The sequence below is a fragment of the Vicia villosa genome, unplaced genomic scaffold, assembly GCF_029867415.1.
Source record: "Vicia villosa cultivar HV-30 ecotype Madison, WI unplaced genomic scaffold, Vvil1.0 ctg.001480F_1_1, whole genome shotgun sequence".
Lineage (NCBI taxonomy): Eukaryota > Viridiplantae > Streptophyta > Magnoliopsida > Fabales > Fabaceae > Vicia > Vicia villosa.
The window spans coordinates 217,607-238,629 of NW_026705635.1; the positions used below are offsets into that span (position 1 = coordinate 217,607).

General features: G+C 38.6%; 1 non-coding gene across 1 annotated transcript; it reads left to right on the plus strand.

Moving 5' to 3' along the window:
- Nucleotides 1-8,176: 8,176 nt before the first annotated feature.
- On the plus strand, nt 8,177-8,283 carry LOC131635425 (small nucleolar RNA R71). Its single transcript, XR_009293814.1, has one exon. It is a non-coding gene; the product is annotated as a small nucleolar RNA R71 (small nucleolar RNA).
- The last annotated feature ends 12,740 nt before the right edge of the window (nt 8,284-21,023 follow it).

The window sequence follows — 21,023 nt, forward strand, 5'->3', positions numbered from 1 at the left end:
CCCTGTACCAACCACACCCCTGTTTCCAGTCTTCACCCCCTTGTTTCATATTATTTTCTAATTAGAATTAAGAGATTTTCTTTAGTTTTTCCAATATTTTCTAAGTTCTAAAAAACAATAAAAATCGTTAATTTTGTTGGAATTTTAGGCAATCTTTTTGACATAAAAATAATCACTAAAAATAGTAGTTTTAGGCTATTTTGTTTTAGTCTTTTACTTGACTTGTAATTCAATTTCCTTCATAAAAACCATAAAAATAATAGTATTTTAAATTCGATTTTTGTACTATTTTGCATTGTTCACTTTCATGTCTTGTACCATATTTTCAAGTGTTTATGTTAGCCATTTTACACTAATTCTTGTATCGTTATTTACTTGTATTTTTACTTGTAATTTCGATCTCCGCTTATGCTTATATTCTCATGTCGCTTTTTGCTCCTAACCATTAGGTAGAAACCATGACAACCTTAGGAATTAGAGGTTCCCATCATATTAGGCTAGTTTTCATCTTAGGCTAGTTTTGTCCCTTTTCCTTTTCAACTTTAAAACACTTAACAAAGGAAGAGGCGAATCACATTAAAAGTGGGAGAGAAACGAGTGGGATTTATTCCCTAATCTGTTTCTCGAACACTTAGTGAGAGAGAAATGAGTGGGATCCATTCCCTAATCTGTTTCTCGATCACTACAAAGAGAAATGAGTGGGATTCATTCCCTAATCTGTTTCTCGATTATTAGAGAAATGAGTGGGATTCATTCCCTAATCTGTTTCTCTATCCATGTAGAGAAATGAGTGAGATTCATTCCCTAATCTGTTTCTTTGACATCATACATTCTATGTGATTCAACTCGCAGATTAATTCCCCTTAAAAATCACCAATCAAAAACATCTAAAATATCTAATAAAGGTTCAGACCTAAATCAAAGTAATGAAGTGGTGCGGAACCTTGTATTGGGTTTTGTTCATCATGGAATTACCCTAAAAAATACAAACCAATCTTCTCTCTTCTCTCTCTTGCCTCCGAGGCATTCTTTCTCTTGCCTTCAGGGCATTCTTTCTCCTAATTGGACACGTTATTTCCGCTCCATTCCCAGCTTAAGACTCCAGAGGTCGAGCAGCGGAGTGCGAATGTAACTGTTCAACTAAAAAACACAAAAACAAACAAAAACTAAAGAGCCGAACTACGGCGCTCTGATTCCTGAAAAGGATACGTAGGCATTGGGTCGCGGGGCCTAAGCGAGCACAACTATTTATAAACCTTATTTTCCCCGTGTTTCTTTTCTTTCATTTGCATGCATTCCCCTTAGTGATTGAGCTTTAGATTTATACACCCTTAGAATAGAACAAACATAGGTGGATCCTGTGGAGTACCACAGACGTGAGGGGTGCTAATACCTTCCCCTCGCGTAACCGACTCCCGTACCCTATCTCTGGTCGAAAGACCTTTTCTTATCCTTTCTTTATTCTAGGTTTTCCGATATTCCTTTCCCTCTTTGGGATAAATATATTGGTGGCGACTCTGTTCACATTTCGCGAGCGTGCGACAACTTCCATGAGAATAGTATTGTGCAGTCAAGTCCTCAATCTTTCTCTTTTGCTCACAGATACCCTACACATTGAACCTCTTTTTCACCGGTTTTCTTGGGTAGTGACAGTGATATGGATGAATGCCTTGGATGAATGGCCTATATGAAGTATGTGTATGAATGCGATGTGAAAGCCATTTGGGAATAAATAAGCGGGCAAATTTTGGGGTGCAACAGACGTAGCGGGTTGTTGTGGCTCGAGTTCGACATCAGTCATGTCAACAGTGTATTCATCAGCAGAATCTTCAGAAGGTGTCTCAGGCTCGTACTCGGGTATAGGCTCGTCTTCTGATAAAGGTTCATATTCAGGAATGGGTTCATCAACAGGAAGAGGTTCATAATAACCAGGTGGTGTTTCAGGTTCAGATTCGGATGCAGGCATTTCCTCATCAACATGTTCATAAGCTTGAGGAGTTTCAGGTGAGGGCTCTCTCTCAGGAATCTGACCATAGTAAAGCCAGTTGGCAGGGTTGTGCACACTTGTCCTAGGATTCGGTAAGGTGAACTGATACCAAACTTTGTTATCAATGAGCAATTCAAACCGATGAGGTCCAAGATTACCGATGATACCTCGATTAAAGCAGAAATTGATGTCCATAGAGGTATGGGTACCAAAAGGTGTCAATCTAAGCAAAGGTACTCTCATTCCTATGGCATTAGCAATCATAGTGACAAATCCGCCGATCCTAATGGGTGAAACTTCGTCTTGCGTGATGCGCTCGAAGTTTGTTAGCATGAATGCAATGGCATTGACCGGGCGATTCTGAGAGGAGCAGAACATGATGAATAACTCTTCTCTAGTAACTTCAGTGACATTATCAGGCTTTCCAAAAATGTAGTGAGCAAGGATCTTGTGAAAGTAGCGGAAAGCAGGATTGTGGATATTCTCAGATTGAAATTCATTCTCTTCAGGGTTATCATTTCCAGTGATTTTCCCCCAGAATTTTTCCAGCTCCCAGTATGGAAGGTTTTCTTCAGCTACTTTGGCATATGCATCGGGTCCATGAGGTAGTTCTAACATTTTAGCAAAGTCTCCCATGCAAAAGTTAAATTCCATTCCAAAGAGTCGAAAAAGGATGACTCCTTTCTTCAGTCCTTGTCCACTGTTTGGAAGATAGGTCAGTGAGCTCAAAAATTCCAAAGTGAGTTTCCGATAGGTATTAAACTTGCGGAACAAGTGGTAACCAGTCCAACCGACTTGGTTAAGCAGGTGTAAAACGCTTTCTTGGATGCCAAGTCGTATCATAGTCGATTGGTCAGGGTAGCAAGTCAGATCTATTTGTCTTTCAGCCAGCTTGTTGAATCTTGCTTCTTGTCCTCTACCACGGGACACAACTTCCATATTATCAACTCCTTCCATCGTAGTTAGTAGTTAATTGAAAAACCTAGAAGTTGAAAATATTAGGATAAGTTAGAATTAGGCTAGTGTTTATTTAAAATAAAATAAAAAGTTAAAATTAAGCTTAGGTAACAAGTTATAATAATAAATATAATTATAATGGAAATATTTTCCCAATTCATAGATAGTAGTTATAATTATAATAATTATTATAAGATGTATGAAAAATCAAAAATGATTAAAATTAAAATTAAAAATAGAATAAAGTTTTAAAATGAAAATTAAAAATAAAAGATTAGAAAAATTAAAGTTTTAATAAAATAAAAAAAAAATAGAAGAATAAATAAATGTGGGTTGTCTCCCACCAAGCGCTTTGTTTAATGTCGTAAGCTCGACGATTTAAAAATAGAAAACTATTTTTTCGAAAGAGCGGGCAGTTCGTCAAGTTTAAAAACTTCGATGTTTTCATCGTATTCGAGATGATGGTAATACTTAAGGCGTTGCCCATTTACGACAAAAGGTTTGACGGTTTCTCCTTTGATTTCTATCGCTCCACTCGGAAATATGTTAGTTATTTCGAAAGGGCCAGACCATCTAGATCGTAACTTACCAGGAAATAATTTTAGTCTAGAATTAAATAAGAGCACTTTATCGCCGATGCTAAAATTTTTCCTAGATATACGCTTGTCGTGCCATTTTTTCGTTCGCTCTTTATAGATTTTGGCGTTTTCGTAAGCGTCTTGTCTAAGTTCTTCTAATTCGTTGATGTCTAGAAGTCGTCTCTCACCAGCGGCAGTGTAGTTTAGGTTTAAGTTCTTAATGGCCCAATAGGCTTTATGTTCTAACTCTACTGGTAGGTGGCATGATTTTCCATAAACGAGTTTGAATGGGGTAGTTCCTATTGGAGTTTTGAAAGTTGTTCTATAAGCCCATAAAGCTTCATTTAGCTTGGTTGACCAATCTTTCCTAGATATAGCAACAGTTTTCTCCAATATTTGTTTTATTTCGCGGTTAGATACTTCTACTTGACCGCTTGTTTGTGGATGGTATGGTGTGGCTATTCGATGATTTACTCCATATTTTCGAAGGAGTTTCTCAAGTATTCTTGAAATGAAATGGGAACCACCATCGCTAATTACCAATCTTGGCACACCGAACCTAGGAAAGATGACGTTTTTGAAAAGTTTAATAACTAATCGTGTATCGTTTGTAGGGGAAGCAATAGCTTCTATCCATTTTGAAACGTAATCGACGGCTACGAGTATATATTGATTTCCAAACGATGACGGAAACGGTCCCATGAAGTCTATTCCCCAGACGTCAAATATTTCTACTTCTAGAATGCCTTTTTGAGGCATTTCATCGCGTCTTGAAATGTTTCCAGTTCGTTGGCATCTATCACAGCTTAGTACAGCAAAATGGACGTCTTTCCACAGGTTGGGCCAGAAAAGTCCAGATTGAAGGATTTTGGCGCAGGTTCTAGATGTGCTATGGTGTCCTCCACATGGTGCAGAATGACAATGTGTTATTATGCTTCTTATCTCTTCCTCGGGTACACAACGTCTAAAGATTCCATCGGGGCCTCTTTTGAAAAGGAGTGGGTCGTCCCAATAGTAATGTTTTAGGTCATGGAAGAATTTCTTCTTCTGTTGGTAGCTTAGATCAGGAGGAAGCACACCAGCAGCTAGGTAATTTACGAAATCTGCATACCAAGGTGCGTCAGATCGGGCTAAAGCTATTTCAGCTAATTTCTCGGTTTCAGAGTTTGGACGGTATGGTTCGAATTCATTTGCTTCTAATTGGGCGATGAGTCTTTCATAAGGGAAATCATCGTCAATTGGTACTTGTTCGGGTTTCAGATTTTCCAATCGAGAGAGGTGATCTGCTACGACATTTTCAGTGCCTTTCTTATCTTTAATTTCTAGGTCGAATTCTTGTAGTAACAAGATCCATCTCAAAAGTCTTGGTTTAGCGTCCTTTTTGGTTAGGAGGTACCTAATGGCGGCGTGGTCAGTGTATATGATTATTTTGGCTCCTACCAGGTAAGAACGGAATTTGTCTAATGCGAATACGACAGCTAATAATTCTTTTTCTGTCGTGGCGTAATTCATCTGAGCTTCGTCTAGGGTTCTACTCGCATAATATATGACATGTAGTTTCTTATCCTTTCTTTGTCCTAGAACGGCTCCTACAGCATAATCACTTGCGTCACCCATTATTTCGAAAGGCTCATTCCAGTCGGGAGGTTGCATAATTGGCGCAGAGATCAATGCTTGTTTAAGTGTTTGAAATGCTTCAGTGCATTTATCGGTGAAAATAAATTCGGCGTCTTTCATGAGTAGTTCAGTTAAGGGTTTGGTTATTTTAGAGAAATCCTTAATGAAGCGTCGGTAAAAACCAGCATGTCCCAGAAAACTTCTTATTTCTCTAACGGTTTTGGGAGGTTGAAGGTTTTCGATAATTTCGATTTTTGCTTTATCAACTTCGATTCCTCTATCGGATACGATGTGTCCAAGTACAATTCCTTGTCGAACCATGAAATGGCATTTTTCCCAATTAAGGACTAGGTTTACGCTTACGCATCGTCTAAGCACCATTTCAAGGTTTTCTAAACATGTTTCAAAACTTCCTCCACAGACAGAGAAGTCGTCCATAAAGACCTCCATTATTCCATCTAGGAAGTCGGCAAATATTGCCATCATGCATCTTTGGAAGGTCGCGGGTGCATTGCAGAGTCCAAAAGGCATTCGTCTATAAGCGAATGTACCATAAGGACAGGTGAATGTGGTCTTCTCTTGGTCGTCAGGGTGGATAGGAATTTGGAAAAATCCGGAGTATCCATCCAGATAACAAAAATGTGAGTGTTTAGCTAAGCGTTCGAGCATTTGATCTATGAAAGGTAAAGGGAAATGGTCTTTTCGGGTAGCTTTATTTAGCTTCCTATAGTCAATGCACATTCTCCATCCAGTTTGGGTACGTTGTGCTACAGATTCTCCTTTTGCGTTAGTGATTACTGTGACTCCTCCTTTCTTTGGTACGACGTGAACGGGGCTAACCCATTTACTATCGGATATAGGATATATTATTCCAGCTTCTAGCAGTTTTTGGATTTCCTTTTTAACCACATCGCTCATAATAGGATTTATTCGCCTTTGATGTTCCCTAGAGGTTTTACTATCGTCTTCGAGCATGATGCGGTGCATACATAGAGAAGGGCTTATACCTTTCAGATCTGATATGTTGTATCCTAAAGCGGTAGGGTATTTTCTTAGGACATTAAGTAATTTTTCAGTCTCGGTTCGTCCTAAGTTGGCGTTCACTATAACTGGTCGGTTTAGTTCTTCGTCTAGAAATTCGTATCTAAGATCGGTAGGGAGTGTCTTCAGCTCTATAGCAGGTTTCTTAGGTCCAGGTATAGGATCAGGGGTTAAAGCTAAGCATTCACTCAGGTGGTTATCTTGATATTCCTCACGCCAGTTGTCATCTTCAAAAATTGGCGGCATAGGAATCCTTAGGGTTTCGGTTTCCTTATTTGGTTCGGATTTCATTTCCTTGACACACTCGTCGATTATGTCAGCAGAACAGCATGTGTCAATTATAGAAGGTGCTTTTAGGAATTGGGAAAGGATAAATTCTATTTTCTCTTCTCCTACTTCGAAAGTAAGCTTTCCTCGCTTTACATCTATAATTGCACCAGCGGTCGCTAAAAATGGTCTTCCTAAAATGATCGGGATGTTAGAATCTTCTTGGATATCCATAATGATGAAGTCAGTCGGGATGTAGAATTGACCTACACGAACAGGGATATTCTCTAACATTCCTACAGGATATTTAACTGAACGGTCTGCTAGTTGAAGAGACATTCTTGTTGCTTTAAGCTCACCTAGATTGAGTTTCTTACAGGTCGAAAGAGGCATCAAACTAACACTAGCTCCTAGATCGCACAAGGCTTTCTCTATGATGGTTTTTCCAATTACGCAAGGTATAGAGAAACTACCAGGGTCTTTCAGTTTTGGAGGCATGTTGTTTTGGATGATAGCGCTACATTCAGCGGTAAGCGTTATAGTTTCGTTATCCTCGAGCTTCTTTTTGTTTGATAAGATTTCTTTTAAGAACTTAGCGTACGAAGGCATCTCAGTTATGGCTTCTGTGAATGGTATGGTTATGTTTAATTGCTTCAGAAGTTCTACAAATCTTTTAAATTGCGCTTCGGTTTTTGATTTGGCTAATCTTTGAGGGTAAGGAATTGGTGGCTTATAAGGTGGTGGTGGAACATAAGGTTTCTCTTTTTCGGGTTCCACTTCGTTATTGTTCTCTTTAGTCTTAGCAGTTTGTTCGTCGGTTGTTTTCTTTTGGGTTTCCTTTGGCTCTTGTTGTGACATGGGTACGTTTTGGGTTCTAGGATCTATGGGTCCATCGTAATTAGTTCCACTTCGTAGTGTTATCGCGTTCGCATGTCCTTTAGGATTAGGTTGTGGTTGAGCAGGAAACGTGCCAGCAGGGGCAGCAGTAGGTGCTTGTTGTTGAGCTACTTGTGAGATTTGAGTTTCTAACATTTTGTTATGCGTAGCTAAAGCATCTACTTTGTTCGATAGTTGTTTTAGTTGCTCGCTATTGTGGATGTTTTGATTCAGGAAGTCTTTATTGGTTTGTTGTTGGGAAGCTATAAAGTTCTCCATCATGATTTCTAGGTTTGACTTCCTAGGGGTGTTTTGAGCAGCTACAGGCGCTTTTTGGTAGCCAGGTGGTACAGCAGGTGCTTGTCCAGGCGCGTACAACGCATTGTTGTTCTTATAAGAAAAGTTCGGGTGGTTTTTCCATCCAGGGTTGTACGTGTTAGAATAAGGGTTTCCTTGAGCGTAATTTACTTGATCAGATGGGACTCCAGTCAAGAGTTGGCATTCAGCAACTACATGCCCAGTCAATCCACAAATCTCGCAGTTAGGTGCTACAGCGGCAGCGGTGGCTGAAGGAGTGATGGTTAAATTCTCGATCTTTTGAGTTAAAGCGTCTACTTTAGCGTTAACGCGGTCTATACCACTAATTTCGTACATTCCTCCTTTGGTTTGGGCTTTCTCTAGAGCGGCGCGTTCTCCTCCCCATTGGTAATGGTTTTGTGCCATGTTCTCTATGAGTTTGTATGCTTCATCATGGGGTTTGTCCATTAATGCTCCGCCAGCAGCGACATCTATAGTCATTTTAGTGTTATATAAGAGACCACCATAAAAGGTATGGATGATCAGCCATGGTTCGAGTCCATGATGAGGGCATATTCTAAGCATGTCCTTGTAACGTTCCCAAGCTTCGAAGAGCGATTCGTTATCTTTCTGGGTAAATCCGTTGATTTGACCTCTAAGCATAGCAGTCTTGCTAGGCGGAAAGTATCTCGCTAAGAATACTCTCTTCAATTCGTCCCACGTTGTTATGGAATTGGAAGGCAGGGATTGAAGCCACGCTCTCGCTCTATCTCTCAAGGAGAAAGGGAAAAGGCGTAATCGAATAGCTTCGGAACTAACGTTGTTGGCTTTGATAGTGTCGGCGTATTGCACGAACACGGATAAATGGAGATTGGGGTCGTCTACAGGGCTTCCAGAGAATTGATTCTGTTGAACAGCTTGGACCAGTGAAGGTTTCAGTTCGAAATTGTTCGCTTCAATCGCAGGTGGTGCGATACTTGAATGCGGTTCAGCGCGCGAAGGAGCGGCATAGTCTCTAAGAGGACGAATAGCAGCCATCTCTAACTTCGGGGTGATTTGATTGATTTGATCAGTAAAATTCAATTCCTGATTAATCGGAATTTCTGCTACTTCGGGAAGGTTGCGAGCTCGACGTTTAACGTTAATGAAACGTTCGATCTCGTTAATTCGTTGTATTAAGTCTCCTCCTTGTGAACGAGTATTTGGCATACAATCGTTCAAAAAGAAAGGGAAGAATTATCCTAGTCTCTACGGTGTAACAGTGAGTTACGATATCGACTTAAATAATCCCCGGCAACGGCGCCAAAAACTTGATCGCGACTTTACGTGTCTATGAATCTGATAACTGCAAGTGCACAGTCGTGTCGTGTAGTTTTAAAAGATATCGAATCCACAGGGACTATGAATCGATCTACCGTTATCTAAGGTTACTATGTAAAGCTAGGAGTACTAAAATTTCGATTGTTCCTAAGGGAAAGTGATTGTGAGAAAATAAAGAATAATAATAAAAGACAGGTATCAGTATGTATTTCGTTTAACTAAAGGTAATCCGAAGGTTCATTGGCTTTTGCATAATTAAATTAAAATCTTTACTAATTCCAATTGATTAAAAATCCTCGTCTCAAACTTTCGCTCTGTTGATTCAGACTACTATCCTAATCCTAATGTACGCTTTCGCCATCCCATTAGATTTTAGAAGAGCTTTTTGGAAACAATGTAATTAATAAAATGCCTATTTTACGAGGTTGTTATCTATTTAAATCTCCTAATCTCAAACTTTCGCTCTGTTGACTCGGAACATGCTAATATCCCTAACGTACGCTTTCGCCATCCCATTCGGGTGTAAAAACACTTTTTGAAAATAAATAAGTTCCAATTAGTTTTAATACGCTTTCGCCATCCTTAAAACTAATGTCCTATGTCTACTATCCAGTTAAAGATCTCAAACTTTTGCTCTATTGATTTTAACCTTTGACCGTCCTAATCCCTCAAACTTTCGCTCTATTGGTTTTAAGACTTACTAATTAAACTAGACATATAAACCAAAAATAAGTGATAATTAATAAAACATAATTTAAGCCAATTTATTTCGGATCCCTACGGTTAACTTACTTTACATACCGACACCTTTAGTATTTTAGCCAGACATATTAATACGATTAAACATACATATATTGGTTCGGTTCATAATAATAAGCATATTAAATGGCATATAATATATCATGCAGATAAATAATATAAATAAGGCGGTAAATAAAAAACCTGAATTAAAATAAATCTGGATTGAATTGAATCTTGAAGTACTCGAACTTCCACCACAGGTTGGCTGGATCGTTCTTCAGAATTTAAATGGCAGAAAATAAAAACAAGGAAATAAAGCGATAAATCTAACGTAAGGCTAGATCTATGAAAAGTTCACAACAATTTCCAGTGTAGAAATCGTTGTGAGAAAATAGACGGTTAAATGAAAACAGAATAAGGAAAAGCAGTTCGCGGTACAATTTCGGCAGCACTTCGTTGGCAGGAAATCGGACCCTTTGGAAGTGGGATAGCAGGTCCTATTTATAGGAGGAGGTTTGCAGTTGGAATCCGTGAATTGAGGAACTTTCTGCAGACTGGGCGTGGAGACGTGGGTCTCCGTTTCTTCAGGAAGACTTGAGACGTGCGTCTCAAGTGGAGAAAATCTTGGGCAGTTGGAGACGGGCGTCTCCTCTTGGTGACGTGGCTGAAGAGAACGTGGAGACGTGCGTCTCCACTTGCTTGCAGGTCTGGGCCACGCGCCTTTTGATTCATGGTGGGCTGAATATCTCTTTTGGGCCTTTTGGGTCCTAATTGCACCCTTCTTTCACTTCAGCACTCCCTTTTCATCTTTTAGGCATAAATATTGGTCATTTAAGCTCAATTTTCTTTCCTTTTCGCAAATAGTCGAAATTGAAGTGTAAAACCTGAAATAAAGCAAATACACGCGTAATATCATAATAAATTAACATAATAAACGGAAAATGCTATAAATATCTATGGATTTTAGGCTAAATATACGATATAAAATCGTGTTATCAGAAATCGGAATTGCGGGAAGGCATGGATGCCTTAAATATTTCCCCCAGTATTATAGTGACTACCATTCCTGGATTTGATTAGGACATGCCACTGAGTATTTGATAAAGATGTAAAACTAGACTTGCATAGATTTGCCCCTGATAGTAGGAACTTTGGAAAGATTCGCCTCGCGAGGGCTTTATGAGATGTACACTATGGGCGATATGCCCCCAGTAATCATAGGCTCAAGACAGTGTCCCATGTTGATTGGGGACTAGCTTTAGATATACTTGGATGTATGCCCCTGATTGTTCGAGCATCCATGAGAGATTCTCGGAATCTTGACTTGATTGCCCCAGATTGATCGGGAAATAGTTTGAAGCCCACTTGGGATGAATGCCTTTGACTTTTGGCATTTTGAGAGATTCTTCGAATCTTGACTTGATTGCCCCGGATTGATTGGGCAAAACATGTCATGCCCCTTGTATACGTAAGAGACATGGCTTCTTGGAGTGATTTTGTTTGTCGGGATAACTTTCAGTCATTAGCCCTACCCTGTGCAAATTTATTCTGATGCTAACATTTGAAATTACGTAGCAGAATATGTTTAATAATGAATTCATGAGATGCAATGCATACGTTTGTCTTGAGTTTTAAAAAAACATTAAAACAAGAGATGTAAAAGCGTGATATTTGTAAAACATGCTATTTTTTGTAGAAGCGAAATATCCACTCAGCATTTTAGTAAACCTTAAGGAGTCGGGATACCTTTTTGGTGACAGTATGCTTTCGAACTAACCATGCTTCAGTTAGGACTTTCAAGGGTTGTAACGTGGCTTGGTTCACGGTTTTAAGAAACAAAGGATAATGGCTCAAAGTTTGATTGTACCCACCCCTCTTCGTGATGATCTTCAATCCTAAGCTCAGTTGATTCAACTTATACATTCAGGTTCCAAGAGACTTTTGGATTTGCACCTTTGATGATGATGGTTCACAAGCAGAGAGAACTTTTGAGATGGCAGTCACTTCTTCCTTTTGGTAGTTACAACATTGTGTTGTTCAGGAACTTATTGAGTTCTCTGTTTTCATCCTTTTGATATCCCTAATTTTTGCCTGAACTGTTTTTTTTTTCTTTTTAGATTACAGTCAGCGGGATGCCTTGATTTTTGCCTAAGTCACCTTTTTGATTTTTGACTTAGCAGGCTTTTCTTGGTGTATATGTTTTTTCATTTTTTCCCTTTCGAAAGATATTGACTGCCTTGTTTGATGATTGATGAACCATCATTGTCTTTTCATTGACATCTCCAACACTCCTTTGATGTGTGCGGATGAATGCTTGTGATTGAAATCCTTGTTGAAAGGTGTACTGAGTGATTCTCTTAAAATAGAATGCACAGCCAAATTAAACTGAGAACTACCCTGCCCCAGGTTATGATCAAGGGTTTTAATACAAAAAAAGAAACTTCTACTTCTTAGGCTCAAAGGGGGTTGACGAGGGATTAACATCCTTATATCTCCGCTGTTTAGGAATTGAAACAATGCCTGTACATCGTCAGCATAGTCCGCTCAAAAGCATATTGTATGAGGTTGCGGTATCGTTTTCGTCATCCTCCCTTAAAAGGCTTACAACTTTAGCAGGAGTTGAATATCACAAAACACATGCAAAGTAAAAACATAATTTAAAATGAGTGATAACGAAATAATTTATTCAAGACAATCATATGCAATGCACTGATGATGATTATTAAAACAGATAATGTCTATCATAATTCCAATTGTTTAAACAAACAGGAAAGGAAATCGCAAATGAGAGTAAATCTAATGATCTAAAAAGTTCATCCTTCTAAACATTAATCAATCTTGTGGTGACCAGGAATGGGAGCATTGATCACTGCAGGAGTCTTGGGATGAGGGAATTCAATTTCACCAGCATCGATCATATCTTGAATCTTGTTCCTCAATGTCCAGCAGTTGTCAGTGTCATGTCCAGGACTATTAGAGTGATATGCACATCTTGCATTAGGATTATAACGAGAAGAAGAAGTACTAGGGTTCTTCGGTGGGTCCTTCAAAGTAATCAACTCTAACTTCAACAAGTGTCGTAATGCCTGAGCCAGCGTCATATTGATTTTTGTGAATTGACGCCTAGGTGCATCTGACTTGCATCTTTGTTGTGGAACTGGTGTAGAGATCAGAAATGTCCTCACAGATTGATTGTGTTCGTTGCGACCTTTCCGATTTTACACAACCTTAGTCATGCGAGGTTCTTCAGGTGAGTCGAAGTCAATGATATTTTCATCAATTAAGTCTTGAATCTTGTGTTTCAACGGTCCACAATCCCCTGTATCATGACCAGGACTATTTGAATGATAAGCACATCTCGCATGATACTTATACCCAGGATTGGGATTAGTGGGAAATGAATATGGAGGCAATAAAGTTATTAAGTTCTGATTGAGCAGTTGTTGCAGAGCTTGAGACAGCGGCATATGTAATGGAGTAAATGACCGCTTAGGCTTGGATCTCTGATTATCTTGACCACCTTGATACTTATATTGATTCTTCTCCTTCTCGATCAGAAGTGCCTTCAATTCTTCTTGCCCCTTGGCCAAGTGAAAAATTATTTGGTTATTCTGAGCCTGAAGATTTTTGACAGATTGCTCGAGATTCATGATGCTGAAATAAACAACGAGGAGGTGAGAAACCTGTGGTAAGAAACCTGTTATGCGATGTTATGAATGCAAATGCAATACTTTCAAGGATCTTTAGGCATTTAGTTAGCAACATTAGAAAATGATTTGACCGCGTCCTTATTTGAAGAAATCTGAACTTTGTCTCTGAACGTCTTTCTTTGAGAATCAAGCTCACCATATCGAGTGGGTCATCGCCTCTGATTCGGGATACCTCTGAAATTGAAAGTATATGGCTAGAGGAAAATAAATCCCCTTGCCCCTTGATAGGTACAGCGCCTCTAAATTGGAAGGTATGTGGCGAGAGGAAAATAAATCCTCTTGCTCCTTGATAAGAGTTCAGCCCTTGATAAGAGCACCTGAAATTGTGCGCCCATTCCTAAGATCCTTGAAAGGGTTAGTTAAATCATGTTATGCTTATGATGTCATGAATGTTATGCGAATGCAGTTCATTAGGCACAACGTGAGATAGTAAGGGCAAAAAGGTCCTTTAACAAAACCTGCAAGGAAACAAAGGTTAGTATGTTATGCGAATGCAGCTCATAGCGTGGAATAGTGAGGGCAAACAAGTCCTTTAAAAAAACCTGCAAGGAAACAGAGGTTAGTAGCAAACACAAACAAGTCACACAAGTGTCCTTAGGTTTAGAGGCTCGCATGAAGTTCGCAGGTAAGTACCCTCCCCACTGAAGTTTAGTTGGTTCAACCTGTCCTATATAAATATCGGGTTCTAGGGAGCTCATATCATTGACCTTTCTCGAAGGCGCTTATCTCAGTTCGGCAATCGAATCACCAACCAAGAAGGTCCTGAAAGTCCAGTCCATATGAGTGTAGCTTCGAGTATCAACCAACTTCAGTCGAAACCAAAGCCAGCCATCTCGCTACTTTCTAATAGGCCAAAGTCAAGTTCGACTAAGGTTCTAAGGGCAAATTAGTGCTTAATGACACCACGCGGCAGCCAAGCATTTCCTCAGGTCGGATCCCAAGGAACACCAGGACAAACCAATGTGTCACACTAACGATGGCCATCAGATCAACCACATCAGTATACGCTGTGCAGTCTCCTTGATCTCATGCCATATACCTAAGGTACTCAGATCCGGGTTAGGATCTTTCACACAATAAAATACCCAAAACAGCCCTGCAAAATTAAAGCAAACAAAGCAAACAATAGAAAACATTTAAGGTGAATCCTAAACTTTTAAGGTAACCCCTCTTTTATCGAAATTTTTCCCCAGCAGAGTCGCCAGTTTTGTAATACGGTGAACTGACTTTTTATCGATCGAAATGTCGCGGTTAAGCATGAGTCGCCACCGACTTTTATTTTATCCAAACTAAATCGGAAAGGCAAAAAGAAACAGAAAAAACCTTTTAAGAAATCTAAGTTCGGGGGGTAATTTATGCAAAGGGAAGGTGTAAGGCACCCTTTGCATCCATGGTTTTCCATGGGCTCTTAATTGCTTTGCTTGCTCGTTTGTTTTTTAGAAGAAGTAGATGAAAGAAAAAAGTGGACTTTAGCTCGTAAATGAGCGTAGCCAGTTTTCGAAGAATTGTGAGAAAGAATATTAAAGATGAGCATTGCAAGGCAATTAGGGGCAATTACCTTAAACTCAGATAATAGGTCTCTTTTTAGCCTTTCAGAATGAAAGGGTCTATCCTTGCCATAAGAGGGCAAGAAGCCTTTCGTTTGGAGGTTGAAGGGTCATCGAAACATCCTTTGCCATAAGACTGTCCCATGCCATAGAAGGGCAGGTAGTCTAAGGCAAGGATCAGAATAAGCCATTTTTCGTTAGGCAACCAGAAGATACCTCAGCCTTTTTCGTAGGCAACTTCCGAGGGTCGAGGTCATTTGTGTATCGAAGGCAGCATCATTTAGGGTCGTGACCTTTTTATCGAGGCAACATGGCTGAGGTATCCTCGTATTCGAGGGACGTGGCTTATTCTGCAAAAACACAAAGGCAACAGGCAACAAGGCAACAAGGCAACAAGGCAGCAGAGAGGTTACCCAAAGGGTGCGTGTGTGCAACAATCACGTGATTATATTCAGATATTTATCTTTTAATTAGTTATTCTAATTCAGTTTAAGGCTTGCACTCCCTAGGATTACTAACCACGCAGTAATATAAAGCAATAAAGGGGGCGGGAAATTGTAACCAGCGGATCCCTTATCAGGGTTTGACACAAGTAATAATAATAAAAGGCATAAGTAATAATAATAAAAGGCATAGAATAAAATGAGGTTTAGGGTTACCAATGGCGTAGCTTTGGCATTCGACAAACCCTGAAAAGGTGGGAAAAATGGCAAACAAAAGAGGGTGAGTGCATTATCAGGTTCGGAGGCAAACTTTATTAACTCTAAAAAAACAAAAGAATAAAGAAATTAAAAGCAAATGAATGAAGAGTACTTAGCTTGGCATTCGCCCTGACAGGGTTGGTGGGCAAAGGTTTGCCTCGAGTATGAAGCATTGACTCTGATCATCTAAGAATTGACAGAAGAAATAATAGGAAGCAGTGAGTGTATGGCTAATTCAATGGCAATTAAATTTAACCCTGATTTGATAAAAACAAAATAGAATGATTATTTAAAATAAATACGAAATAGGACTTAGCTTTTGATTTGATCTGATATGGTGCCCCTAAGGTTTATTAAGAAAACTTGTTGTGACCTGAATGCTAGAATCAGGCGTAGTCGAATCTTGAAGGTTCACCATGGAACTGCAGGCTTTGAAGCGCGTTGGATTAATCCTGGCATGCATGCACAAGCTATGAATGTCTGCAAAACAGTCCAATACTCACGATGGTAGTACCTCGCAAAAACAAGAAAAATGTTAGTAATGACATATAAGAAAATAGCAAAGTTATAAACAATTATTAAAAAAGAAAAAATCAATAATATCCATGTTAAGTTCTAAAAAGAAATATTAAAATTAAAACCACTAATTCTGGTATTTTTTATATGAAAGAAAAAGAAAATCTAAATAGTAATATTTTTTTTTTTTTTTTGTTATTATACCAAACTAATTAATTTAAGAAGAACTAATGGCTAATTTAAGTTTAAACTAAGAACTAATCTTAATAACTTACGTAACAAAATAGGATGTTTTTTCATATTTTTCTTGTATTTTTACTTTTTAACAAAACCAAATAACTTAAAAGAATTAAATGTTAACTAACAGCAAGATTAAACTAAAGGACCAATTATATTAAACAAATTAAAAGAGTAGTGGTAAAATTGCCATAAAGAGATAAGATTAAAACGAGAAAACGCAACAACCACTATGCTAAACAATCACCGCCACTCTCTTTTCTATCTCAATTAGACATCTAAACTCCAACCGTTGATATTATGACACGTGGCAATTTATTTACAAAAAAAATAAAATAAAAAATCACATATATTAATATTATTCTGATAACTTCCTTTATTCCCAAATTTTTCATCAAGACAAGAATACACACCACAGGAAAATAAAACATGGAAATATCTTGAAAAAGTGATAACGGAAACTAACCGGATGCGAGCGAAGCAGCGAGCAAAGGTATACAACTAAGCTGACGGTCAGTGGCGGTGCGAGCAAGGCGCGGTGGAGGCGTATGCGTGTGCGCGGCGGTTAACCCGTCGGAGTCGGCGCTTTGCGGCTTTGGTGACGTTGCGGTGGTGCTCCGGCTTCGGTTGTGCGGTTCGGCCAAAGCTTTCGCTATGCTTTTTTTCTTTGATAGTCGTGCATCCCTCTTTTTTTTAGAACAACCTGCAACACATTTGACACAACAACAGAAAGAACAAAAAGAAAGCTACAAGATTAATGGCGATTAAATCGGATGGAATTGTTGTATTGCTAAAGACTGGTTTATTTACAGAAACAAACACATTTGATGGTGTATGAAAATTGGTATGGTTATTTGCGTGAGAGTAAGGGTTCAACATCAGTAAAGTAGTGAGGATGGCTGGAAAAACTAGGATTGTTAGTGATGAAAACAAATGTGGCACAAAGTGTTTGAGGGAAATATGTACCGTGAAGTTTAGAAAAAAATAGGTTTATGAATTTACTGTGAAATTGTATCGTGAAAGTGTTAGAAAAAATAGGGTTGGAAAAGTATGTCACAGAATTCCGGGTTTAGGTTTTTGGATTTTTTTCGTCCCTCTAGTGCTGAGGAAATGTTAGTATTTATAGAATAAATTAGGTTAAAAAGAATGGGTTTGGACCAGCTAAATCAATTTTGGGTTATTTCATAATATAAAAAGAACACATATTTTTATTCATTTTGATAATAATGCATAAAATAATAGTTTAACTAAAAATCAATAACAAAAAATAATAAATATATAAATAAAAGAATACTTTTTTTATTTTATGAATATAAATGAAAATAAAATTAAAATACGGTTAGAAACAAATAAAAGAAAAAAAAGTGAGAAAAAAGTTAGAAGTGAGATTCGAACCCGGGACGTGACGCTCACACCTCCTTAAACTCAAATTCTTACCGACTGCGTTAAGTCAATTATTCGAAATAAAAATGACATATGCAAACTTATGAGGGCAAATTTTGGGGTATGACACTTTGCCTAACGTATAACATTTGCATAACATCATGACATAGCATATTAACTAACCCTTTCAAGGATCTTAGGGATTTAGGGCGCACAATTTCAGGTGTTCTTATCAAGGACTGAATTCTTATCTAGGGGCAAGAGGATTTATTTTCCTCTAGCCATATGTCTTCCAATTCAGAGGCTCAGTATCTATCAAGTGGCAAGATGTTTTATTTCCCTCTAGCCATATATGTAACGCCCGTAAATGTGTTTTTCTGATTAATTGTGATGTTTGCTACATTTTCCTAATTTTACCGTTTTCGAGTCGAGTCAGTCGGTAAATATTAATTATGTTAATATTTTACTTATTACTTTTCATGTGTGTAATTATTATGTTTTGGGTGTTAATTGGTTAGAATTGATATTTAGTGACATTTGGGCCAAAATTAGAATTTATGAAAGTTGAGTGGGGGAAAATGAGAAGTAGAGAAATAGAAAGAGATATTTTGATATAGAGAGGAAAAGAGATATTTTGAGATAGAAAGAAAGAGAACTTGGGAAGAGAAGAGAAAGAGGAGAAAAACAAAGAGAAGAAGAGAGTTGTAGAATCCAAACCAAGCTAGAGCCAAGAATCCAACCAAGGTAAGGGGGATGAATATAGTTTATCTTGATTGTATGATTCTTGTAGTTTTGTGTGTTTTGTTCTTGTTCTTACCCTTTTCCAAGCTTGTTCAACAATGGCAAATTGTGTGTTTTGTGAGTTTTGAAGATATAAACTTGATTTTGTGGTGTGTAGGTGTACTAGGATGATAGATATTCCCATGGATCATGTTTGTTTTTCATTTCTCCATGTTTTCTTGCTTATGAAGAAATATAGGTCAAAGATAATATGTGATGATTCAACCATGTGATAATCATGGATTAGGTGTATATATAGCATGTTTGTGTTGTATTGGTGTTGGGATGAAGGTTTAAATGGGTTTTGAATGGTTTAGAGGGAGCTGAGACGATCTGTTACAGGACTGGTTTTTCTGGGTTTACGCAGGTCCGCTGAGCGGAGGGGGGTCCGCTGAGCGGAGGTTCTTTTGCAGGAAATCTCTGTCTTGGTCCGCTGAGCGGAGGTTCTGTATTTTCGTTTTGGTGAATTCCCTGTCTGGGTCCGCTGAGCGGAGCTCAAGCGGACTGTGTGAAATTTTGTTTTTCCAAACTTCGTTTTGTTGTATCTTTTGAACCGTAGGTCGTTTCTACGCGCCGTTTGAAGTATTATGAGAACCCTTGAGTATGCTTTATGATAAGGAGGAATGTGTTAGTGGTTGAATGAATTTTTCATAAATGTATTTTTGTGAAATGATATTTGCTAATCAAGTATGTTTTGACGGTATATGTGTGCTGTGTGAATATGAACGCCTGAGTGGCAATTTTGATGATGTATCCGCGTGGATTAATATAACCGGTGTGATGAGGATATGTGACCGAGTTATATTATCGTTGTTGTTGTTATGTAATCGAGTCGTTTGTATGCACAGCATAACATTTCAATACGTTAATGGCGGAATGTTGTTAACAGATGGCCTGCGGGCATGGTTACCAGTAGGGGCTTAATGCTCGGTAATGGAATGAGCCTGAGTGGCAAGAGGTCATCAGTGGGAGCTGCGTGCTCGATGACGACAGCCTGCGGGCTTCCTGAGTGGAATAAAGTCCCAACATAATGCCTGGCAGGTGTATTTGTCATAATGACAAGGAGGAGTTTTACTCTGGATTTGGTACCACATGCATACGCATAGTCGGGTCTCATTCATCATCGTCAGTCTTTATAATTTATGTTATCATTCATGTACCGCATTACTTATATATTGATTGTGGTTGACTTATTGGATTATCTCGTTATATGATTCTTAATGATATTGTGGGCATTACTATATTGATCATGCTTTCATTATGAATTGTATTCTCACCCTTCTGCCTTAATGTTACCTACTCGTGGGTAATGTGCAGGTGATCCGCAAGTGTAGGTGCTCTCTTTGTAGTCGTCCATTTTGGTGTCGTCCGCTCGTGATACGTAACACCTAGGGGGGGATCGAACACTTATTTTGTAGATAATGCTTATAGGATCCTTTTGATGTATATTTGATCCTTTAGACGCATTCGTATTATGTATTGTGGATACCTTCTCATGCGATGTATTTTGGAAGAATGTTGTGGATATTTTGTTTACCGATGCATTTATATAAGTATGAATACATTCAGGTGTTTATGTGTATCCGTCCTCTTTGATTATTTGTGTTACGCATCTTTTGCGAGTATGTTATGTTTGGTTATGTGGTTACTTAAGTGTAACGCCCTAATTGTTTTTATGAATTTAATTTTTATACTCTGATATTTGTACCTATATGCCTGGGTAGAATTGGGGTGTTACAATATACCTTCAAGTTCAAAAGAACAGGTATCCCGAATTAGAGGCTAGGACCCACTGGATATGGTGAGCTTGATTCTCAAAGAAGGACGCTCAAAGACCAAAAATGAAAGTTATTCAACAAAGCTACAATTACAATGTTGCAAACTAAATTCTTTAAAGATCCTTGAAAACACTGCATTCGCATTCTTAACATTGTATAACATGTTCCCGCCACAGGTCTCTCATCCTCTCTCGTTGTTTATTTCAGCACAAATGGATCTCGAGCGATCTGTCGGAAATCTCCAGGCTCAAAACAACCAGTTCCAAGAGATAATCCTTAACTTGGCCAAGGGGCAAGAAGAATTGAAGGCACTTCTGATCAAGAAGGAGAAGAATCAACATAAGCATCAAGATAGTCAAGATAATCAGAAATCCAAACCTAAGCGATCATTTACTCCGTTGCACATGCCACTGTCTCAAGTTCTGCAACAACTGCTCAATCAGAACTTGATAACCCTATTGCCTCCATATTCAGTTCCTGTCAATCCTGCTCCTGGGCAGAAGTATAATGCAAGATGTGCTTATCATTCGAACAGTCTTGGTCATGATACAGAGAATTGTGGACCATTGAAGCATAGGATTCAAGACTTAATTAATGATAAGATCATTGATTTCAACTCACCTGAGAAGCCTCATATGGATGATGCTATGTACAACCAGAAAAGTCATAATGAGCGCAACCTATCTGTTG